The sequence below is a fragment of the Canis lupus genome, chromosome 21, assembly GCF_048164855.1.
Source record: "Canis lupus baileyi chromosome 21, mCanLup2.hap1, whole genome shotgun sequence".
NCBI lineage: Eukaryota > Metazoa > Chordata > Mammalia > Carnivora > Canidae > Canis > Canis lupus.
In genome coordinates this window covers 9143860-9158924 of record NC_132858.1, presented here as the reverse complement: position 1 = coordinate 9158924, position 15065 = coordinate 9143860, and the positions used below count along the sequence as shown (strand labels likewise).

The window sequence follows — 15065 nt, the reverse complement described above, 5'->3', positions numbered from 1 at the left end:
ACCATGCAGCTCGAGAGAAGTTGCAAAAGGCTGTGTACATGTGTTTTTGAGAGTTCTCTGCCACTCTGGAATGATGAGGAACGAGAGGGCATGAAGGGGACATCGGCCAGAGGAGCCTGCATTTGTTTGCAGATCCATCCGTGTATAGTCAAAACATAAAAACAGCCCTGGGAATGTCAGCTCGGAAAGCCTCCGGGAGGCATGGCACCATGCGGGCTCAGGCGGGCGCCCAGGGCCCTGTGCTCTGCTGGACCGTCCAGTCCTTAAACCTAAAGCAAATGGAGACAGACATCACGACCTTGGCAGCATGGGGATTGGCTGGCTGTATTCCTTTGTGAGGTTCCTGTATTTAAACATTTCACAATCATTAGCCATTAATCAAAGTTTTCATTGATGATAAGGAGTTGGTGCCTCCCCGTTCCAAGAGCCCAGTGGCTTGGCAGCGCCTGAAGCAAGTGGAGGGCCAGCTCTGCACCTCCCACATTGCCCTAGCCACTACGACGCCCGTTTCCCAGGTGAGAACACCAAGGTCTGGACGGTCAGAGGAGTCCCTGCCCTGTGTGTGGACCGCTGAGCCTGTGTCCTAACCACCAGGTGCTGGGCATCCATAGAGCCCCTCTGGGAAGTCAGGGGCATCTTCTACAAGGGGCAGCATTCCCCGACCCGGGTATCCGGCTTAGTGAGCTCCAGCTACCTGCCTGCCTCTGCGTAAAACAAAACACTCAAACCAAACAAACAGAAGCAGCAGCTCACTGACCGGTCAGCAAAAAGCAAATAATAGTTTCTGAGCAAGTGGGAAGGGGGAGCCGGGGCACTTAGATTGGAGGGAGTTGGGCCAGGAGCAGGAGAGCCAACACATATGAAGAAGGGAAAGGGCACAGGGGGTGAGGTGGATTCCTGCCAGATCACCCCAAAGGCCATGGGCTCCACAGAGAAGGTGCCAGGCCAGGGCTGACCTTCCCTAAATGTCTGGTCCCTTGCAGGATTGGAAGAGCTTTCTGGGCAAGGGAACAGCATATGCAAAGGCAGAGAGATACAGGTGGCAGGACTCACCTCCTTCCATCTCACTATACTTACAGCTCAGCTTGGGGCTTTAATGCAAAGTCCCAGAACCCCTTCCCCTCCCCAGCACCCCCGCGGGCCTACTGTGCAACTGGCCTTGGGTCAACATGGATGTGTGGTTCCGAACCCACAAGGAGCTGGGCCACAGCCACCAATGTGCGGTTGACGCTTACCCAATGAGGATGTAGGATGCCGTCTCCTGATTTCTCACGGGACTGCTGTGGCCCGCATTTACAGTCGGGCAAGGGAAGTTTCGGGAGGTAGAGACTGCCGCCCCTAGCAGCTGGGGTTGAGAATCCCTGAGCCATATCCTCCTCGGCCAGGCCTCCAAGCCCACCATGGTCCCTGACACTATCTACCCTTCAGCCCCTGCCCAGCCTCACCCCCACCCTGATATCCCAGGTCCCTACAGGGCGCTGGGGGCCTAGCTCAGGCATCTCTGTGGCTCCAAATCCAGGCTGTTGAGCCACCTCACTGCCCTGCTCAGCCTGGGGCAGAGCTTGGTGGGGTCGGGAGGAGGAGGGGACAGGGATCCAGGGCTCCCTGGGACAGGGTTACACTGCTAACCCAGCACTAACCCAGAGACCCCCCGAGAGGGCTTTGTTCAAGGGCCCATTGCAGAGAGGTCGGAGGATGCCTCGCACCCTGACAGCCACTCTGGTCTTCAGGTTCCAAGCGGGAGGCAGGGGGCAGAGCCCATCCCGTCTCCCAGGGCTGGGGCAAGGAGCCCACAAACCCACGGCAGACCCCTGGGTCTCCTGAAGGCCTCGCCACCTCCACAGTAGAAATGGGAAGAATGTGAAACCCACCCCCGCTCCCAGGTGAAGGAGAGGTCTCCTGGAGCGGCTGAGGCACAGAAACCCACATTCCACTGACACCGTAAGTAACAGCAGAAGGGCTCTTCCCTGGGCTCTGACGGGCAGCACGGGCCCCTGGCAATAGTTCTCATCCCAGAGCTTCGGGACTTCAGGTCTGAGTGCCACGGGTCCCACTCCTGGCCTAGGGCTCTGGACTTGGGGGCCTTCCTGACAAGTGGGGTGGGCTCCATCCCATCAGGCAGATCTGGCCTTTCATTTCACTGCTCCACTGATCGCTGGTCCCCTGGGGCCGCTGTGCTCAGGGAATCTGGTGTGCAGGTGCCTAAAGGACCCTCTGCCAGGTATGCCCCACGGGCGAGCGGGAAAATCCCATGGGCACACCCCCACATCCCGTCCCGCCTGCTCAGCATCAGCTGGCCCTTTAAGCGACCTCTTGGTGCCATTCACCCCAGGAAGCCACAGGAAGGCCTCCACCACAGGTCCTCCCTCCTCTTGGCCTGGATGCATCTCTGGGATCTGGGATCCTGGTGGCAGGGATTCCTTCCCTACGGATCCCTGAAGCTCTCCCAGGCCGCCTCACACCTCGGGCCTACAACATTCCTTGCGCCCCACAGCTTATTCCCCAGACAAAGAACTCCAGGCCGGACCCATTGTTTTGCCCCCATCCCCAGTCCCTGCCCAAGTCCTGGTTCTCAGTCCGGCAGTCCTGACCGCATGGCTGGTGCCCACTCCCCTTGGCAGCAACACCAGGCCAGCAGAAGCCAAACTCACACCCGCCCACACACGGTCCCGGGGCCCTGGCTCAGAACAACGGCCGTGCGAGAGGAACACCATGCTCCGAACTCCAAATTCTTTATAACCAACCACGGCTGCCATGCCCTGCAGAGACTCCCCTATCTGCTTAGACATCTCCCCAGACCAGCAGCCAGCGCCAGGAGGGTTACCGATCCAGCCCGGCTGCTGCAAAGCCTCAGAGAGCTCATCCTTCGGCTCTAAGTTCTGTTTCCTGGACCTGTAGGCTTGGTAGGGTATGGGGCAAACCTGGCACCCAGAACGGCACCCTATTCCTTCAGGGCGGCCCTGAGCAGCACGAGGACCTCCCAGGGTGGCCACCCAGCACCGTCCTTCTGTACCACCCAGCATCTGGCCCCCCAACACGGGATGGTGCCACCTCTGCCACTCCCCACAGCCAGGCACCCAACCCAGGGGCCCCACGGGGGGTCGGGGAGGGGGATACTGCATCTGACGGTTCCCATCATGCCAGGATGTCCGAGTCCTCTTGCCATGCACTGTGCGCCCCTGTGCTTGCCCCTCTGCAGCCCCCATCCTGGGGCTCAGGCCTCACCCATACAACTGTGAGTGGGTATGCAAGGTTTCTCAGCTGCGGCTGCACACCTGTCGCTTGAACAACAAACGGGTAAGGGGCGGGGCATGCTTCTATCACCTTGGGTGAGACCCCCTCCACCTGCACATTGTGTGTGTGTGTGTGTGTGCATGCACACTCACACTGGCTCAATCACAGAATCAGCAGAAAGCACAAGTAAAAACACAGCCACCAAAGACCAGCAGTCTTCAAACCATCGGCTCCACAGGGAGGGTCTCTTCCCTCCCCGATTACAGCACATCAGGTTAGTCTCCCAGCTCAGGAAGCTTCCAGGGAGAGAGATTTCAGGACAGACATTGATCCTGGACATTCTCAGCATAGTAAATACCATCCTAAGGGGGGAAGGGCTGCATTCAGCATTCTGTAAAGAGCCAGAAGCAGACCTTTGAAGACAACAGATTGGTGGCCTGACTCCGCACCCCCGGGCCCAGGAAGGAGGAGCCTGCAGTTGGCTTCCAAGATGCCCTGCCCAGGCCTCTGCACAGGCTCCCCCTCCCAAGACAAGGCGGGTCACAGGGCCCTCGCCTGGCTCATCTGCTTTGTCACCTTTTCTAAACACAGACAAGACAAGAGACACCCAACAGACCCACTCAGTGCCTGCCTCCCTGGCACCTCGGCCACTGCCCCACACACGTGCCGGCAGACAATAGGATCTGCAGATCCGGAGCTGGGAGCCTGATGGTGGGCTGTCAGATGCCCCTGAACTGCCTCCAATTCAAGGAGCCACAAGACCCTGCAAGACCAAGCAGTTGGGGTGAGAACACAGCCCAAAGACCACTCAGCCTGCTATTGCTGAGGCCAGGGTTTCTGCCCTCTGGGGCCTGGATCCACACAGCGCACACAGACCCAAGGACACACACGTCTAACCCAAAGGCTGTGCCCACGTCCCTAGCTGTGACACCCTTAGTTTGTCCCCAGCCTGCGGGCTGTAACCTGGAGACAATTACAGAGGTCCACCTGTAAAAGGCATTTTGAAGGGGTTCAGGCAGACGGGCAGACACATATCTATATGATTTCTTGTGTAGACAGAGCAGCAAAGTGTGAGTAAAATCCCAAATGGCAAAAGAGCAGGAATCCAACCAACTGCTCCAGCAAGGCCAGGCTGGGCCCAGCGCAAGGATGCGTGGGGGCCGAGAAGCCTACCTCACCCCGCAGGACCTGTCCACATCCCCAGACATTGGAAATCCTAACTCCAGCTGGCTGCTGACAGCAGACAGCCCGCAAGGGGGGAGGGGCGGCGCCTGGGGAGCCCCGGTCGGTAAGTGGCCCCAGGGGCTGCTGACAGCGCCCCCTCCCCGGCCCACCTCCCCAGGACCCTCTGGTTGACTCCGGTCTGCCCTCCCACTTGCTAAGTCTCTATCTTCAGGGGGTCGGCGGCCCAGAGGTGGTGGCTGTGGCTGGTGGGTGAGGCAGGGTCTTCCCCCAGCCCGGGCAGCCCCTCGCTCCGTGGCCCAGACACCGCTGCCCCCGGGAAGGCGCCGGGCGCGGCGATGCCACGCGCGGGGGGCGCGGGGGGCGCCCCGACCCAGGGCGGCCGGGCTGGGGGCGCGCAAGCCCCCCGCATCCCCTGTCCAGGCCCCGCGGAGCGAGCGGGAAGCCTGCTGCGCGCGCCGCTCCCACTCCCGGGCCCCCGCGCCCCCCGGGCCCCCCGGCTGCGCCCCAGTCCCCCGCCCGAGGGCCGCGGTTCGGGGCTCCCCGACCCCCGCGCCCGCGGCTGGCGGCCCTCCCGACGCGCGGGGCCCTCCCGGCCGCGGCCCCGCCGCCCGGCCCCGGCCCTCCCCGCCGCCTCCCCGGCCGGCCCCCGCCCGCCGCGCCCCTGCGCCTACCGTGCGGAGACTCGGTGCCGGCGGGCGGGCCGGGCGCGCGGGGCTCAGCTGGCGGCGGCCCGGCTGCAGGAAATGCCAGAGGACTGATCCAACCGCGGAGCCCGGGGAGGGAGCGGGGAGGGGAGGGGAGGGGAGGGGAGGGGAGGGGAGGGGGCGGGGAGGAGGGAGGGCGCGGGAGGAAGGGAAGAGGGAGGAGCGGGGAGGAGCGGGGGCCGCGGCGGGGAGGGGCGAGGAGCACGGGGAGGGCTCGGCGGCCACAAAACCCGGGTGGGATCCCGGACTGGGGCACAGGGACCCCAGGCTTCCTCGCCCCCCTACTCCCTACCCGGGTCTGGTATGTGGCAGTTGGATCAGGCCCCCGGGCAGGGTTGACGGTGGTGAATGAGCCTGGGGGGCCAGGGGGGTAGCCTGGAGGGGTCCTCCCATTTACCAGCTGCCAGATGGTGCGGTGGTCACAGATGCTTGGCCTCTTGCAGCCCACCCTAGCAGAGTCCAGGGTGCCCCCTCTCTCTTCCTGGGCCCCAGACCAGTTTTCTTCCAGGCACAGAAGCCACCAGAGCATAGAAGGAACCCCAGAAACCCAGGCCCTCTGTCCTTGTCTTACAGGTGTGCCAAAACCCCGTTTCTAGCAGGACCTCTGGCCAGGATCTTACTGGGGGCCCACCTGCACGTTTCCTCCGGTGTGTCCCCCTCATCCCTTCTGCTCCCAGAGAGCTTTTTAGATCTTGAAGTCCTGTTCTATTAAGTCACTCATGCTGCAGGTGGGAGCCCAGCAGTGTGAGGGTCTCCCCAGCCCTGGCCACCATGCAGTCTTTGGAACTGCAGGGGGCCTCCTGAGAGCATCTACCTTCCGGGGGCAGAGACAAGATGAACCTGGTCCCTTCCAGGCACCCCCAGCCCGGGTAGGCCATGCCAGGGCGCAGAGCCTTTTCCAAATGGAAACCCTCAGCCAGTCTGCTCCCCTCCAAGGAATGGGACACCTTGGCCAAGCCCCAATCTCCTCTCCCAATCTGAAGCTTCTGGCTCACAGGTGAATGTCCACCTTTTTATTTATGTTGGGTCAAGGGTGTCCCAAGGGCCGCCCCTAAGCCTGATGGTCAGGGGGATGCAGCAGGACCACTAGGCAGGACTGTGGGGCAAGCCTGGCACATTTGACTGCCCACTGGGGCCCCTTTCAGGCCCTGGGACTGGAGAGAGCCAGTCTCCTGGGGAAAGCCACTGCAGGAGGGCCCACTTGAGCTCTGCCCCCAGCCAGCTGGTGTACCCCCCAACCAAATCCCTTCCCCCAGCCTCAGCACCAGGCCCACCTCTTAGACCAGGTGGTGGTTTCCAGGGGCACAGAAGCACCAGCCACTGATGGTTATGAGGGGCTTTGGGCTAGGGAAGGGGGTACTACCTTGGACTGCTCTGAGTGCCTCCCCAGGACTAGCCTCCTCCCACCCCATAGTCACCTTGCAAGGCCTTCGGATGCAGAACTGCTCAGACAAGATGCTCAGGGCCATAGCAGACTCCTGCTCTGCGGCCTGCGGCAAGTGGCCCCCCCTTCAGGAGAGGGTCTGCTCAATGTGCAGTGCAGGGCAGATGGACACCGGCCGGGACTACTCCTCCCTCTCTGAAGCCTCTGCACAAGCTGGGGTGTGGTGGCCAGGAGCCTAGCAAACTGCTGGTTGCTGGGCCAATGCGTGAGGGACCGAAGAAGAAAACAAAGCTGTTCTCTCCTGGGGCGGAGGTCTCAGGGGCCACTGTAGGGGAAGTTTCCAGTCACTGATGATCCTGGTGACTTGCAACCATCTTGATGTCACAAAATGACGCTGCTGAGGTGTCAAAGGGACACCTGGCCGAATATAGGGATGGGGGTGGGAAAGACTGTCCTCCCAGATGACAAAGGGGGGTGGGTTACAGGGTGGAGTCTGGACAAGCTTGATGCACTCACTGCGATGGATCACCAGGTGGATCAGCAGGTGACCACCTGGGAAGCAAGGAAGGTGCCACCCTGTTAGACCCAGCACTAGGTGTCAGCAGCATGGCTGACCCTGGACTCTTCCAGAAAGACCCTTTCCAGCTTCTTGCCTGGTTTGGGAGAGGGAGCATGCTCCAGAGAGCAGCTCGGTCCCTGGGCAGGTGACCTGTTCCTCTGGGCCTCAGCTCATCCACCTGTCAAATGGAGGTGGTGTATGGGCATTGTGGTCAGTGTGGAGGACCAAGACTGTGGAAAGGCTCGGGGATGAGTGGAGTGGGGTGGGCTAGCTGCTGGGAGCTGCGGGGTCTTGGGCAAGTCCCTGCAATCCTCTGCCCTGGTTGGGGCAGAGAGAAATGGGGCCAAGAAGAGTAGCTTTCCTTCCTCCCCTGTCCAGAGTGGCCATGCGTACCCCGGGCAGGAACACACTTCTGAACTGAACCCAGGGAAAGGAATGGCTCTGGGGGCACCTGAGTGGCTCAGTGGTTGAGCATCTGCCTTTGTCTCAGGTCATGATCCCAGGGTCCTGGGATTGAGTCCCACATCCAACTCCCCACAGGGACCCTGCTTCTCCCTCTGCCTGTGTCTCTGCCTCTCTCTTTGTGCCTCTCACGAATGAATAAATAAAATCTTAATAATAAAAAAAAAACAACACAGGTGCAGGGATAAAGCCTCACAAGCCCTCACCCCTCCCTCTAGACCTGGCTAACTCCCTGGTGAGGGTTGGGGTAGCCAGAGACCATGGAACACACCTAGAACACACCTGGGCCCCTTTCAGAGACGGTGGCTGCAGGGATGGGCTTCCGTGGGCTCCCTCCTCTGCAAGGCCCGGCACTGGTGGGCTGACGTCCCCGGGGAGGAGAGCTGAGCCAGGTGTGGTGCCCGCTGTATCCTTGCCTCTGCTTTCTGAGCCGGCAGGATCTGCAGTACAATTTCTCCCCATTTCTCAGGTAAGGAGACTGAGGCCTAAGTTGTAAGGGTGTAGGTGAGATGCCCTACTCCTAGCTGGGCCCTGATCCTGTTACTCTGGGGGTCAGGGGGGCAACCTGGAGGTTTGGCCAGGGCAGGTGAACCTGGGCCCGGCTGCCTTCCCTGCTGCCCTGAGGGCAAGTCCACCCTGGGGGTGTGGCATGCAGAACTTGGGGACAGCTCTGGAAGCATCTCTGCTGTGAGACCCTTCACTCCCTAGGCTGTTCCCTCACCTGGGCAGTGGGGCTAAGGTAACACCCACAAGTGGTGTATGTTGAGTTTGAAGCCCGATGGTCTCCAGAACACAACAGCTAATTCTTAAAAATGCTTGTGGCATTTATCCATCTGTCACCATGAGTCTGGCACTGTGTCCTCAGCTTCTACGTGTGACCCCGCTGCATCACCCGCTCTGCATAGGTGGGGGTCACCATTGTCCCCACAGCAGGGAGGGGAGGTAGAGGCAGGGCTTCAGGCCACGCATGGGTCAGGCCCACCCCGCTGGCAGTGGCAGGAGGCAGGCTCTCCCTCTCTGAGCCTTGGGCCTCGGGCCTGGGAGGGCCTGGGCGGTACTGGTGTCTGCAGCCTCAGCTCCCATGGTGGAGCGTGGCGCCGGCAGAGCCTGAGGGGGGGCCCGGGGAGGAGCAGGGAGGCTCTGTGTCCCCTGACATGACCCTCCTTTCCACAGAGACGCCGCTGTCCTCACACCCTGAGTCACCGAGCCAGGTGCGGGGGGCTGAGCAGGGGCCGTCTTCTGTTCTCTCAGGGAACCCGGGGAGAGTCCAGCTGCAGACTCTCTTTCAGAAGGCTGGGGGGTTCCTGCCTCCAGGCTGGGGCTTCCTGAGCAGGCCTGCCTCTCGGGTGGCGCTCACACGTGCCCTCTCCGTGTCTCTTACACACATACCCGTCTTCCAGAAAGCCGCGGATTCAGGCAGACATCTGATGGTAATAAAGACATGCCTTTCCCACCTCTCTGGGCGACAGTACTTGTGCTACCTGGAGGGATGAGAAGGTGCTATTTATAGGGCAACACCCCCATATCTAGACTTGGGAGGCTGGCGTGGCCTTCGGGGCTCATGAGGAGCGTGTGTGCTGTGTGCTGGTGAACGTGCTCATGCATCCGTGCTCGGACCCCCTCGCACATACAGAGTTGGTTCTTGCAGGTGAAAATCTAGGCCAGCAGACATGTCTTCTGGCTCGTGCATGGGGCTAGTGCCTGCAGCATCCTCTGGGGCACTGAGCACTGAGAAGGGAGCAGGACCATGATGGGGCAGCTGCGAGGTGGGGTGATGTGCTCAGGGAAACACCCTGAGGGTGGGCAGTGCCCAGGGGAGGGGGGTCAGCTCACTCACCCCCAGCCATATTCTCCGGCAGGGCCCACCTGCAGCTTAGCTGTGATATCCACTGTGTGTCAGTGGCCTCTTCTCTGGGCAAGAGCAGCACGCAGAAGCTGGAAGTCAGCCGGAGGACATGCTGGCAATCTTTGGAGTTTCTTGGCCTGTGGTTGCATCCCTCTAGCCTCTGCAGCTGTCGGCCCACCACTTTCTCCCCTCCCACCTCTTGTGACACTGTCTTGAATCTCCTCCTTCTTCTTCGAAGGACGCAGTCATTGGGTTTAGGATCCACCAAGATCATTCAGAATGATTTCATCTGGAAATCCTTAAGTACACCTGTACTTACACCTTATGTCCAAATAAGTCCATATTCACAGGTACTGGGGGTTTGGACATGGATGTGTCTTTCTGGGGGACACACGTCACCCCACTATGGCAGGTAACCATCACACCTGCAGTGCTTGTATTAGCGAGCTTGTCCTTGGTACGCTGAGCTTCTTTCCTGTTCTAAATGCTTTTGTTCTGGTCTTCATGTGAGGACACAGCTTTAGGGTCCGGGAAGCCAATGACTGGAGCAAATCCAGGCTGGACGCCTGAGCCCTGCCCTCCCTAGCCCCAGTGTAGAGAGGATAGAATGAGCAGGGAGGGCTTTCCCTGGAGCACTGAAGGCCTCAGCCTTCCTCGGGGGCTGCCCTATCTGTCTGGTGATCACCAGTCAGTTGGGGTGACCCAGTGCCCCAAGGCACAGGTTTTGGAAACCCGCTGGGGCTGAGGTCTGGCTTTGTACAGTCTGTCTTTGGGAGAACCGTGGGGAATCTGGCACATTCTCTCTTCCAAGTCCGGGGAGGGCTTGGGGCTGCTGCCTATGACACATGGACAGTGAGTGCTGAAAGAACAGTTTCCAAGGCCGGATCTGCCTTTGGGACTCTGTGGAGGGAGCAGCTGGGGGGGTATATGTGCCCAAGAGAGGTGCTACCCTTTCTTCTGTGGAAAACCTGATGTGGAAACCTGTCCTGGGGAGGGTGGCTCTGCAGATTCACGGTGCTGGGTCTGGTGGTGGTCAAACGTGCTGCTCCTGTCACCAGGACACTGGTCAGCAGCCACTCTCTTATGGGGCTGGGTTTTGGTTAGCAGGCATAACTTGTCCACCAAGAGGCTGATAAGAAGCCCAGCAACATTATGGGAAGGTAACTGAGAATGTGAGGAGGGAAGATCATGCAGGTCACATGACATGTCACTTTGGAGCATGCACAGCTCTGGGGTGCTTCTTTGCCCCTGCAGGAACACCAGGGCTCCCTGCAGCTGCGATTGTCTACACTTACTTTGGAGGATCTAGAGTAGCAGTTCTCAAAGTGTGAACTTGGAACACTCCTGGGCGTCTCTGAGACTGTTCCAGAGGTCCAAAACACAAAAGATTATTATGCTTCTAGAATGCTATTTGCCTTTTTCACCTTTATTCTCTTAAAATCGACAGGGGAATTTTCCAGAGGCTACCACCATGTGATATTTCAATATGGAACATGGAAGCAGATGTGAGAATCTAGCTGGCTTCCATTAAGTCAGATGTTAAAAAGACTCTCAAAAAATGTAAAACAATGTCATTCTTTCCAACAAATACTTTTATTTTGGAAAATATAGTTTTCATAAATAATGCATTATTTGTGTTAACATAATGGGTTTGTCATTGTTATTTTCAAATGAATAATTAAATAAATATATTTTAAAAATTAGAGTAAACATTGACAGACTAGTCTACAGAAGCAAATGTTCTCTGTGGTCCCAATAATTTTTTTTTTTTAATGGAAAGGATCCTGAGATTAAAAGGTTTGAAAGCCACTGATATAGAGGATGCTAGAAAGTGGATTACACAGATTTCAGTATGGTATGCTGGAATTAATTTGGGCTTTAGAGTCAGAATGAGATGTGAAACCAGGCTTTGCCACTCTCACCTTCTCCTCTCCTATTATTATCATCTTCATCACCATCACTATCATGATCATGTTCATGATATTCACCATCATCACCACCATCATGATCATCACCATCATCATGATCATCATCATCACCATCATCTCCACTACCACCATTATTGTTGAACTCACCATCTACTCTCAGTACACCAAAGTACATGAAACACTTAAATGTAATCTAAAAAATATACAAAAAGTCTATTTGCTGAAAATACAAAACACCGATGAAAAAAACACCAAATAAGACATAAACAGGGGTAGTGGCTTAGTTTGTTAAATCTCCCACTCCTGATTTTGGCTCAGGTCATGATCTCATGGTCGTGAAATTGAGCCCCACCCCCACCCTCACTGCCCCTGTGCTCAATGGGAGGTCTCCTTGAGATTCTCTCCCTCTAGCTTGTCCCTACTACTGCTCCTCCCCCACTACTTGTGGACATGCACACTCTCAAATAAATAAATAAATAAATAAATAAATAAATCTTTTTAAAAAAAGACATAAACAAATAGCGAGACATACCATGTTCATGAATTGGAACACTCAATACTGTTAAAGGCAAAGGTTAATTTGCCTTAAACTGGTCAATAGATTCAACACAATCTCAATCCAAATTCCCGCACGATTTTTTGGTATAGAAAGTGACATGCTGGTTCTAAAATTTGTGTGGAAACTCAAAGTAACTAGAATAGCCAAAACTGTTTTGAAAAAATAAAATAAAATTGGAAAACTCACACCGCTTTATTTTAAGACTTACTCTAAAGTTAGAGAAATCAATCTTGTGCAGTATTGGCAGAAGAACAGACACAGATCAATGGGACAGGAACAGAGCCACACATATATGGTCAATCAATTCTTTACAGAGATACAAAAGCAATTCAATGGAGAAAGGAGCATCTTTCCAGCAAATGGTGTTGAAATAGTTGGATATCCACATGCAAAAATAAACACACATATACCTAGACCAATACATAAGCCTTGGTACATACCTTATGCCTTAACCAGAGATTAACCCAAAATGTGTCATAGACCTATATCTGAGACATAAAACTATAAAACTTCTAGGAAAAACATAGGAGAAAAAAAATCTTTGTGATGTTGTGTTAGGCCACATTTTCTTAGCTATAATACCAAAAGCACAATCTGTACCAGAATAAAATGGTAAATCAGACTTTGGCACTTCATCAAAATTAAAAACTCCTATTTCAAAAATGCTGTTAAGAGAACAAGAAGATAAGCCACAGGCTGAGAGAACATGTTTGCAAAACACGTATCTGATAAAGGACTGGTATTCAGAAAATATAAAGAATTCTCAAAACTCAGTAAGAAAATAAAACAACTCTAGGGGATCCCTGGGTGGCGCAGCGGTTTAGCGCCTGCCTTTGGCCCAGGGAGCGATCCTGGAGACCCGGGATCGAATCCCACGTCAGGCTCCCGGTGCATGGAGCCTGCTTCTCCCTCTGCCTGTGTCTCTGCGCCTCTCTCTCTCTCTCTCTCTCTCTCTGTGACTATCATAAATAAATAAAAATAGAAAAAAAAAAGAAAATAAAACAACTCTATAAAAAATGGGCAACACATTTGAGCAACCATCTTACCAAAGAAGCTTTGCCTGTGGCAAATAAGCACATGGGAAAGCTTTGGTCATTAGAGAATTGCAGATAAAAACCATGATGAGCTAGCGCCACACACCCGTTAGAATGGCCAAGGCAGATAATGAGTACCCAGGGCTGGCAGGGTGGGCAGCAACAGAGCCCTCCACACTGAGGAGAGCAGTGCAAAGTGGTGCAGCCAGCCGGGATGATGGTTTGGTGGTTCCACATACAGGAAAACAGATACTGACCATGAGACCTGCCTGTTCTACTCCTAGGTATTTACCCAAGTGAAATGAAAACTTACGCCCACACGAAACCTACATGAAAATGCATATGTACAGCAGCTTGACTCCTAATCATCCAAGGCTGAAACAACCAAATGTCCTTCAATGTGAGGGGGTAAAGAAAATGTGGTACGTCCCTTCAGTGGAAAACTAGCCAACAATCAAAGGAGCAAACCATAGACACACTCAACAACATGGATGAATCTCAAATCGCTCCAAGTGGAAGAAGCCAGACATAAACGCCTACGCATGGTATGATTCATATGATGTTCTGGAAAAGGCAAAATGTAGGGACAGGAAACACGTTGGTTTTGCCAGTGGTTCAGGGTGGAGTGAGGATGGACTGACCACAGGGAGACACCAGGAGATTCTGGGGGGTGCCAGAACTGTTCTTTACCTCACCTCGGTTGTGGTGGTGGTTACACAACTGTATAGCTTTGTCAAAACGCTTACAGCTATACCCTGAAAAGGATGGACTTTACAGAATATAATTACACATCAAAAGGCATGTTGGTGGAACAATGAAAAAGTGTATATATAATTGGTAAGCGACAACTTGAAAATAAATAACTGAGGTCTGCATATCAAAAAGAAGTGAGTGGGGACCAGACAGCTTGGCTTGCATGGAGACACGCACCACGCCTTATAAGTACTCTGGAGAGGGCCCGGCATGTACAGGATCATGAGCTCCAGCCCTTTCCAAAAGCACCTCTGGTCCTGGTTACCTGGAGTCTTATTGCCAGGGCCAGGGCAGGGGACCCAAGCCTTCAAAGGTATGGCTCCCAGGACATAGGGGTGCCTATGGACATAGGTCATCAGCCAAGGCTGGTGTAACAGCCCCGTGGGGCCAGCTCAGGGTAAGGGAGCCGCTGATGCTCAGGCTTTGGAGGGCTGCCCATGGGTCTGCAGTGAGAAGGGCTGGAGGTGGCCCATCATGAACATTGAGGCCTTCAAAGTCTCTGAAAGTATACCTAGAACCCAGAGTGTGCCCAGCCAAGGATGACCACAGCCCTGTCTGGGGTGGGAAAGAAGCAGTGTCTGTCACTGCAGGCCTCAGGGTCCTCCATCTGGCCCTCTCTGGAGGAGTTTGGCCACAAGTATGGGGCCATCCTCCCAGACGTGGCTCCTGGCTGGGGGTCTGGCGCTGTTCCTAGATGTGGGTGTGTGCCATTGGAGGCGGGGCACTCAGGCCCTTCCCTATCGCTGTTCTCCTTAGCTGTCAGGGCTGTGACAGCCAGCCAGCAGCAGCCCTGCAACTCACACCTTGTATTGCTGGCCAACGAGGAAGGGGCACGTGGTGGACTTCTGGGGAAGGGGGTGCTGCAGGAGGCTCAGCTTTGGAGGGGCCTGGGCAGTGGGTGTAGTGGGAAAGGCTTCACTGAAGATAGACAAGACAAAAGGGAGGCTGTGGATTTGTATAAGGAGGAGAATAAGGCCTAAGTCTCCTGCCTGGGGGCGCACAGGTCCGGGCTGAGCCTGCAGCTCCTGCATCTCCTTGGGGTTGAGAGGTGGACTCCAGAGAAGCCTTCTTGTGGGCACCACCAGCGTCCACCACTCCCTCTCCTTCCTTCCTGCTTCATGATGAAAATCAGTTCCTTGAAGTCCACGCCGCCCATCAGAATTGTAACTCTGCCTTCCAACAACTGACCATAATTGCCTTGATTTTTATTCGAGGCCCTATTTTGTGGAAAGAATCTCAGCCGGTTCAGACTTGGGGATTTTTATATTTCCACTTTGGGCCTCTTGCAACTTAGCGAAGTCCAGGCCTGGATAGCGACGTGCGAGGAATGGAGCTGGATCCCTATCTTAAAGCACACACATCTCAGCTCCAAGTGGATGAAAGATCCAAATGAGAGACCAGGAGCCTTAAAACTCCT

The 15065-nt window shown here is 55.6% G+C and overlaps 1 protein-coding gene across 2 annotated transcripts in view; it reads right to left on the bottom strand.

Annotated features, from left to right (window-relative positions):
* The window catches only part of OSBPL5 (oxysterol binding protein like 5), a 75870-nt gene that overhangs the window by 45458 nt on the left and 15347 nt on the right, over positions 1 to 15065 (bottom strand). Inside the window, exon 1 of one of the 2 annotated variants that reach the window (XM_072790352.1) lies at positions 5091 to 5225. The exons of the other annotated variant lie outside the window; for it this stretch is intronic. The gene's annotated coding sequence lies outside the window, so the exon portion shown is untranslated. Of the gene's footprint in view, positions 1 to 5090; positions 5226 to 15065 lie in introns of those variants that run through there. 2 annotated transcript variants of the gene reach the window in all.